Here is a 10,024-nt window from a genome sequence, read left to right on the forward strand (position 1 = left end):
GAAATATCCTGATTTACTTGTTTATTTGAATGTGAGCTTATATGTTTACCCCTGATTACTCACTAAGCATATAACTTACCCCATTCTATTTGTTTTCCTTAGTAGGGGGCCGACGCGGGGATTGCTCGGGAAGGTGTTTAGACTTTTGGCTATAGAATAGTTGAATTTGTATTTGTTATAAGTTGACTAGTAAGATGTATATAGTTGTCGTGGTGGTTGTAGTTATCAGCTTTCTAGGGTTTACTTTCTAGTACTCGTGGTATGTATGACTTGATGTACTAGTTTATACAACTTTTGAAGCTGTAATAGAGTAAATAGGACCTTTTTTTTAGCGTGAAATCTATTTTCTCATTTTAAGTATTGAGTCCTGGCGCGAGTTAGGCAGCCGTCCCGCCGATACCCTCGGGTTCGCCCTTGGAACAAGTGGGGGCGTCACAAGTTTAGCCTATATCATTGAGAAAATATCAATTGAAGTGGTACAAAATTCATAGAAGTGAAAACGCAAGCTGTCAATATGCGACCATAAGTCGCATATTCCTGAGGTTGCGTATTCTAGCCTAATTTCTGTAACTTACTCTACCACTTACTTTTCTTTCACACTACTTTACAGCTCAATTTCTAAACAAAATTTGGGCTGCACATGCTCAAGATTCTAGAAAGAAGAAAAAAAAAGCTTTTATGTCTTATCAAAAACCACTTTCGACTTTCTTAACACTAGACATGTAAGAATGATCAGAAAGGGAAAAAATGGGATATTAGAGGGGTTATCATCAGATTTTAGCATGAGAGCTTAGTTTTAGTCTTGTTTTGTTCTCTCTAGCTAGAGCATTTGTAAGAACAATTGGAGACTTGATTGTACAACTCATTTTGTTGAAGAAATAGAAAATCATTGGGAGCTTCTTCATTATTTTGGCTAAGCTTTCTTTATCTAGATTCAATATGTGTTCATGCAATGAAACAATGTTCTTTCTTGTCATATATCATCTAAGTAGCTAAATCTCTAGATCTAGGAAGTAGATAAAACTTATGGTTATTTGATATGAGTTGAATATAATTTACACTTGTTACAACTTGTATTAACTTGTCTATTATGCATGCTTATCACTTGTTATTACTTGATCTCCAATAACAAGTTATTAGTTGTTATTATTCAATGAAGGTTGGTAATAATGATGAAACAACGTAATAGAGCTTAAGTAATAGACTCATGAGAATAGAGATACACTTAAGTGGATTAACCATGCATTTCATGAAGGAACAAGAGTAGATCTAGTTATTCATTATGAGAATAGGGAAAACTAGTCTAATTTAAGCCATTTTATTATGAGATTTGGTAATGTCGGAAATGCATCCCTAGTTAAACAAGAGTAGTAACAAGAGATAATTCTATTTATTTGTATCTTTTGTACCATAAGTGAAATCTACATCCCTAAACTCAAGTATTTAGTAAATTTTCTCCATTGTTACCTTGCAAGTTATCTAGTTAAGACTAGTTAGATAGTAGTAATTATAACTTTTCTTGTTTTAATTGATTATTAGTCTAAATAATGATGTAAGTAAAGTTTTAGTACTTGTAAAGTTGCTCCCTATGGGATCGACCCGATATATGCCATAAACTACTAATTTGACCTATATACTTGCAGTACAATGGGTATATTTCAAAATTAAACTTGTACTTATATCAAAAACCCATAAAGTTTATTATAGGTGATCCATCCGAGAGGATAAAAACTCGCTCATTTACTAGAACTTTACTTGATAATCTTGCTTTGATTTCTTAATTTGAACCCAAGAATGTGAATGAGTCTTTAAAGGATGAAAATTGGATTTTGGCCATGCAAAAAGAATTGAACCAATTTGAAACAAATAATATGTGAGCTTTAGTAGAAAGACCTTGAAATCATTCAGTAATTGGAACTAAATAGATTTTTAGAAATAAATTGAATGATAAGGGTGAAATTGTGAGAAATAAAGTTAGACTAGTTGCTAAAGGTTACGCTCAAGAAAAGGGAATTGATTTTGATAAAACATTTGCTCCCGTAATTAGATGCTTGCTTATGCTTTCTTTAGCGGTTTTAAATTATTTCAACTGGATATTAAAAGTTCTTTTTAAATGGATTTATTTATCAAGAGGTATTCGTTAAATAAGCTCCCGGTTTTGAAAATGAAAAGCTTCCAAATCATGTTTTTAAACCTTCGAAGGTTATATATGACTTGAAGCAAGTTCCAAGAGTTTGGTATAAAAGATTAAGTAGTTATGCAATTAAAAAGGGCTTTAAAAGAGGAGATGTAGATTAACTCTTTTTGCACAATTTTTCATGAATAATCTTATAATTGTTCAAATTTATGTAGATGATATTATATTTGGTGCCACTAATGAGTGTTCGTGCAAGAAATTTTCTAACATTATGGAAAAGGACTATGAGATGAACATGATAGGGGAGATAAACTTCTTTCTTGGCCAACAAATCCATCAAACTTAAAAAGGGACTTTCATCAACTAAACCAAGTACACAAAGAAGCTACTCAAAAGGTTTGGCATGGAAGACTCAAAGCAAGTGGGGACTCCAATGTGCACTTCAACTAAGTTTGACAAGGATTAAAAAGGTACCAAATTAGAGAAAAAACCTATGGAGATATGACTAGTAGTTTACTTTATTTAATAGCAAGTAAACTAGATATTATGTTTATCGTTTGCTTGTGTGTTAGATTTCAATCATGCCCTAAAGAGTTTCATTTTAATTTTCGTTAAACGCATTTTTAGATATTTGAAAGGTACTCTAAATTATGGTTTGTTGTATCCTAAGTCCAAGAATTTTGCTTTGGTTGGTTTTTGGGATGTCAATTTTGTTCGATGTAAAATAGATAGAAAATATACTAGTGGTATATGCCATTTTTTTGGTGATTATTTGGTCTTTTGATTTAGTAAAAGACAATGTGCTATCTCTTTTTCTATAGCGGAAGTTGAATATATTGTGGCCAATACTTGTTGTACTCAATTGTTGTGGATAAAACGTACTTTGTTTGATTTTTGTTTAAAATTTGAATATGCTCCTGTGTTTTGTGATAATACTAGTGCTATCAATGTGACTAAAATCCCATTCAACATTCAAGAACTAAGCATATAGATGTTAAGCATCACTTCATTTGCAATTTAGTTCAAAAAGGGAAAATTTGTATAAATTATGTGTGTTCTAGAGTTCAAATAGCAGATACTTTCACAAAAACCTTGCTATTGGATCAATTTTTATACTTGAGATCAAAACTAGGTATTTTGGAAAGAAGTTTTTGAAAAATTCTCTTTCGATTAGCATTGAAAGTCTAATACTAAAAAACGGACGTCAGACAGTGTTCTAACCAAGTTTTCCATTTTTATGGTTTGGACACAAGTGTCGGATAAACTCACTATGGTTGACTGTCCGACAGTCAAAATTATCAGGTTTTTCTCATTTCACTCACGTCACTTAAAAGTTTGGGACAAAAGAATTAACCCTAGCTTTTCCCATCTCAAATTTGTTCCAATTTCACTGAATTTTTATCAAAATTGAATTCAAAGTTCATTTCCCTACACCCTAAAACATCAATTGTCATCAAAACCTGAAAAAAAAATCTTCTTGGCCATATCCAAAAAATTTCAAAAGTCTTAAATTCTTCAAAACCCCTCCTTGGACTAATACGTGAAAAGTTTATTCATCTAGAATCACTTAGGTGCACTCATATAAACTCTCCATAGTCATTTCCTCCTCCAATCCACACGAGAACTTGAGAAGGGTCTTCTTCTACTACTGTCAGACGTAGTGCTAGTAGATACTCCTCCTCTGATGCTGCTCCAACACGTCAACGATCTACAAGAGGCAAAGGGATAGCTTCCAGTGGTGCTGAAAATACCAAAGCTGATCAACAGCAACAATAGTAATTACCAAAATTTATTGATGAAGAAGCCTAGAAGAGATATGACTTGGTTTCACAAAAAGGGTTCATCACTCAAAGGTCAATTGATATTTCTATCGCAAATTTAAGGTTCAACATGTTTTAAACCACTTTAAATTTCAGAAATGGACTTATTTGTTAGAAATTCATCATATAATTTACCCTAAAATGGTGTGTCAATTTTATGCAAATGTTAGACAAGGTAGTAGACCTTCTGTTGATATTTGTCTTGCTCCTAATTTAGTTAATCAGATTTTTAATATAAAAATTTAGAAAGGGATGTCGAAGTAAAATTGTAAATTTTTTCTCCTATGAAGAGTTTCTTACTTAATTCAATCATTTTGATGACTCTAAGTTGATGAAATACTTTAAAACACCTTTCAACACACCAAATGAAGCTGATTTAAGTGAACTTGATCCTTCACAACAAATTCTCTTTACTATGGTCTCCAATTTGTTGGCTCCAACTGCTGGTCATTGTACGGATGCAAATAAAATGAAACTTTACTTGTTTTATTGTTTCTTGGAAAAAATTAGAGTTGATTTTGATTTTATCATGTGTCATTTTATGAACAAAATTAGAACCGACACTAGAAGAAAACTCTCTTATGCAAAGTTTCTCACCCTTATATTCAAGCATTTCAAAAATTCTTTTCTTGGTGAGCCTTCAAAGAAAAACTCCAATCATTTTTTCACTAAGAATTATTTTGAACAAAAAAAGGTCAAATTCTTTGATGGAGTGAGTCCATAAAAAGGCTATTGCTAAAACTTGTACCAAACATGTCCATGATATCCCTTCTTCTTCACACCTCCTAGTAAGCATCGTATGATTGAATCCCACCCTTTCTCCTCACAAACCACTTCTCATCCTTCCGTATCTGACCAAGTGGTGAACCTTTTTGGTGGAACTCAAGCAACATATGCTTCTCCTTGAATACGGTCTACATATGGCAATGAGTCTGAAGGAACAAACAAATTACTTGAACATGAAAAACTTACTTTTTAGTACTCCTCAATAAGAAGGTCCCTCTATATCCATCCCAACTCAAGAGGAGCACCAAGGAACTATCCATACTCAATCTATTCCTATTTGAGAAGAGCACCAAGAAACTGAGATTGCTCAGATTCCTTTCCAAGAAGGCACCAGAACACCTCAACAAGCAACTCAATCAAAATTTCAAGAGGCAACTGGAACCTCTCATCAGGTTGAACAGGCTTAAGAGGACTTCAAGACCATAGAAGATGAAGAAACATTCCAACGAGTTCATATAAGACTTGGCTCGTCTCACATGGAGTTTTAGGAACACTTAGATTCCCTTAGGTTCATGTAGGATAGATTATCTCATAGTACTGACAGTCATATTTTATGTTTAGGTTTTAATGTTTATATTCGAACTTAATGCCAATTTGTTGTGGACTCATATTTCTATTTTCACTGTTACTGCTCTTATTGGGGCTCTTGTTATGGCTCTTGTTCTTAATGTGGATCGTATTCCAATTTCTTCAAACATGTTATGGTTTTTGCTGTTGTTAGAGTTCTTACTGGTAAGTCGTTTTGTTGATATTTGTGGGGGAGAAATTCATGTGTTTTGATTGATGACAAAAGGAGGAGAAATTTATATATGATGATTAATATGCTAACTTTGAAGGGCAGTGTACCTTTTTATTCCAACATTATTTTGTACCATATATTGAGAGGGAGTGACGTAATTCATGTTTCTTAACTCTTTTTTATTTGAAAAAATATCATTTGGATTGTCATCATTAAAAGGGGGAGAATGTTGAATTTGATCCTTAATTTTGATGACAACTAAACAAAAATGATGATTTAAACTAATGATTTTACACAAGTAATCATTTAGAACAGGTGACAAGTTCAACCAAAAAAAGAAAGAAATTGAATCAAGTCAAGCAAAAAAATCTAGCATCTGTTGAACACTGAATTCAGACACAAGGTAATGGACTGGACATTTGATAAACAATGACAACATATCGGATGCAAAATAAAACTGTAGGACATCCAATATACAGAGGAATCAACCGGACAAAAGGATCGGATGCAGAATGCTACTATCAACCGTCTAAAAAATTCAAGGGAAGAAACCAAAGTCTCTATTTCGGTTGAACGAAAAACTCTTCAGATGCAATGCATATTTGACCATTCAATAAAAGTTGAGAAGAGCACCACCTATGTCTATCGGACGCACTAATCGAATACAATCACAAGCACCAAATGTCTGATACTCCTAATAGCTAGTTTTTTCTATATTAAATGCTTGACCATTGGAGAGAAAATAGGGCCATTTTGAAGACCTATGTATACCATAAATCCTAAAGTTATTAAAGACATTTGCGTACATTAATTACAAGCTCTCAAAAGTAGTTTGAGCTAGAGAATACTCTCATTTGACATTTGTAATTGTTTGTGAGGTGAAATCATTGTAAAATCTTTTCAAACTTGAGTGAGACATTCAATTTGTAGCATTATGAGAGTTAACTAGAGTTAGTTGTAAAATTTTTTGGGTCAACCAAGGAGTACTTGGGGTGAACAAAGAGTGATCCCTCCATTCTACAAGATTGGTTTGTTTCATCAAATTGAAGACAAATTGAAGAAGTTTCATTAGTGGAACAAAACTTCAAGTTTGGTTAAACTTGGATATTGTTGGTTTGCACTATTTTATCCCTTCTCTTATTCCTTTATTTTACTGTCTACTTGCTTCTCATTACCTTATTGTACTTGATTATACTTGATTGTTGTGTAAATAAGTGATTTGATTACTTAGGCAATTTGGTAAATTTCAATTATGCAAAATTGCCTCTAATCCAACTAGGTTTTTAATCAACCTAATTCACTTATCCCCTTTTAAGTTGCTTTGGGACCTAACAAAAGTGCATAAAGAGGCATTAAAGGAAGGTTCTTGACACCAAAAGACATTTAGAAAAGCTTAGAGAAAGAAGGAAATTAAGGTTGAAGCCAACTTGCAGAAGTTAAGGAATTTAGTTTTTGACAGCAGCTTTGATTCTAGTTTGACACACTATATTAACTTGACTTTTGGAGATCAGATTGAGATAATTCTTAATGAAATTTAAAGATAAGATCAAGTGCTACAATTTTTATGAGATATGGAAGTCTTGTTCACATGTTTTTCGATCCAAAAGTCGAATCACACTTGTTTGATGACCATTTGTTTGGGACACAACTCCACATCCATACATCCAAATTACTTGATTATTGATCTAATGAAAAAAATAATTCAATTTTTTTACAATATTTTCCTTTTTCCCCAGAGATGAATCATTGTTCTTCATATAGTTATTTACACTTCAAATTGATCGTAGAAAAGTCCAAATCTTACTCCGACAAAATTTTCTCTTCTCATATGGATTCTAATTCTTTTCAACTATAAAAGAGGTAACTCATAAACAAATTTAAAGAATTTTTAGGCATATTTTGGAGACTATACACAATGTAGATCTCCAATTTAAAGTAGTTTTTAGTGTTAGTATAGGTTAGAGTAATTTTCCTTGGTTTTTATAAAGTTAGTTAGTTTGTAATGCAATTTTAGATGAATATTGTAAGAAGAAAATTGAGCTCTTCATGTTTCTTGGAATAAGAGTTTATTCTCTTTTTCCTTTTAATAAATTTCATGGTGTTTGTTATGCTTATTTAATTCAATTATGTCAAGTTAATTACTTCTTATTGTTAGATGAAATCAATTGTTCCTTGCTCATGATGTACCTTTAGCTAATTGATGAATCTTATTTTGGATGACATTTTACATCTCTAGAGTCAATCTTTGCAATAAATAACTCCATTGATTGTGAAGTATCTATAGTATTAATTGATAGAAGAAAATTATTAGTTAATACTAGTTTATGAAGACATAAACTTAGAGGGAAAGTGAGCAATTTCTTGTTCTTAATGAATCCTTAATTAGGTTTAAATGATGAGAATCTAGTTATTGATATGGTTCATTCATGGGCAAAAGTAAGTTTTACAATATTAGGAGATTAACCATTATTATTGCACAAGAGTTATTTAATTGACCAAGATAATATTTTGTAATTAGGATAATTGAATAAATCTAAACCCTAAGAATTGTTTATTCTTGATTAAGTTTAATTTTAATCATTTTTTGTTTTTTTCTATCTTCATGTGATATTGTAGTCTAAATAATAAAGAAGTTTGACAAATATTGGTAATTAAATAATTTTCTTTGTAGTATATGACAGTTGAATACTTTTAAGCTATTGTTTAAGTATGCAACTAAACCATTCAATGATACGAAGTCAAATACTAGAAAATTCATTGCCAATCAATTATGCTATTAAGACATTTGATACGCTTGTTCTAACAATTCCTCTTATATGAGCATTGGCTCAAGTGAATTTTTGTAACTTATAAAGACATCATATTTGTGAGGACCCATATTTTAATTATTGCAAAATATTCTTAAATTGGTCATTTAAAAGTATTTTTGCATGTGAATTACTCAAGTTTTCCCAAATTGCATGAATTTCTTGAAAATGAGTCTAAACAATTGATTCTCTAAACAATTATTATTTTAATGACCAAATTTACTCGAGTTGAATTATTTATGGTGCTTTTGATTGTTATATATACTTGTCGCATTTGCATCTTTGACTTTTAATAAGTTTTATTATTGTTGGTTCTTAGATAAGTATGTAAAAATAAGTTTAAAGTTGCAAATAAGTTAATTGTGCAAAATATTGGGTTATTTGAATTTTTGCCAAGTCAAGTTAATATTTCTCGACGTTGAGTGTGCCTTTGTCCTTATTTTAATTCTTTGATTTTTTTTTTTACAACTAATTTTAAGTATTAATAACGTTAGGTGTTAAGGGGAAACTGGAATTAAGACGAATCGTTTTAAGTCAAGACTTTGTATAATTACGCTTAGGACGTTGTATTTCGATAATTGAATTTTGCTAGGTTAGTATATTAGTAGGCATTCGATTTACGTTTGGGGTAAATTTTGGAATTAGTTTAGGATTGAGGGCTTAAGTGGAAATTTGGATGAGATGTGAAAAGACCAAAATAGCCCTCCTCCAATTCAAATTCACCATGCAGCCATGGAAAAAATTCTTGAACAAACTAAGCTTCAAACATTTCCATTCTAGCCGGTTCCATTTCCCTTTATTTACTCCATCATTTCACCAATCAAAATGCCGACTCATATCCACTAACACACTACGCTATATCATTTCCAGTCCACTACAACCATTATCACTAACCACAACACCTCATTTCAATTGTTCCTATGCCGTGAGCTGTGAAGTGATCAGCTCCCTTGGAATTAACGACCGAGAGAGAGTGAGCCGAGCCTCTCATTTCCTTTCCATTCTGCCGTAAGCTAAAAAAAAATGAGACCTGCTACTCCTCCTTTCTTTCATCCGTGAGCTGGTGAAGGGTCTGAGAACCAAGTTTCCTTCATTCAGCCGCAAGCCAGAGCAAGGGGGAAAGAGAGAGCTGACGGACTGCATTTCTGGTCTGGCCGAGAAGAAAGAAAAGTTGCAGCCGTTAGCCGTGTGAGTTGAGCTCCAAGCTGAGGTAATTTCTGGACCTAGACTAGTTGCTTAGAGGTAGATGATGTTGTTTATAAGCATGCATGTGATGGTTGTGCAGCTGGATGATGAGTTAAGTCACAGAAAAATCTGTTTGAGCAGGAACTATGGTTGCCGAGAGTTTAAGCTGGAAATTTGCAGCTTCGGTTGACCAAGTTTTGATGATCTGAGCTATATGTATGTTTAACTAACCAAAGTCTGGATGATCTAGCTCTGCATGAAGCTAATTAACTTGGATTAAGCAAGAAAATTGAAGGAATACCAAAAATCTGGTTGCATGCATGTCAATCGAGAGAGTTGGGATGAATTTCTGGTTGGTTGTTGATGTTGTCCGAACTTGGTTATGAAACAAATTTAATGGATAGCTGTTTATTTGGTCATGCATGTAGCTGTATTACGGGCTGCATGATGGTTTAGCCATGAATAATAATATTTGGCTGAAGGGAAATTTTGATAAGAATAAAAAATGGGAGCTGGATCAAAGATGAGGAACCGAGAGCTTGCATGTTTG

This window comes from Coffea eugenioides, chromosome 7, assembly GCF_003713205.1.
Source record: "Coffea eugenioides isolate CCC68of chromosome 7, Ceug_1.0, whole genome shotgun sequence".
Taxonomy (NCBI): Eukaryota; Viridiplantae; Streptophyta; class Magnoliopsida; order Gentianales; family Rubiaceae; genus Coffea; species Coffea eugenioides.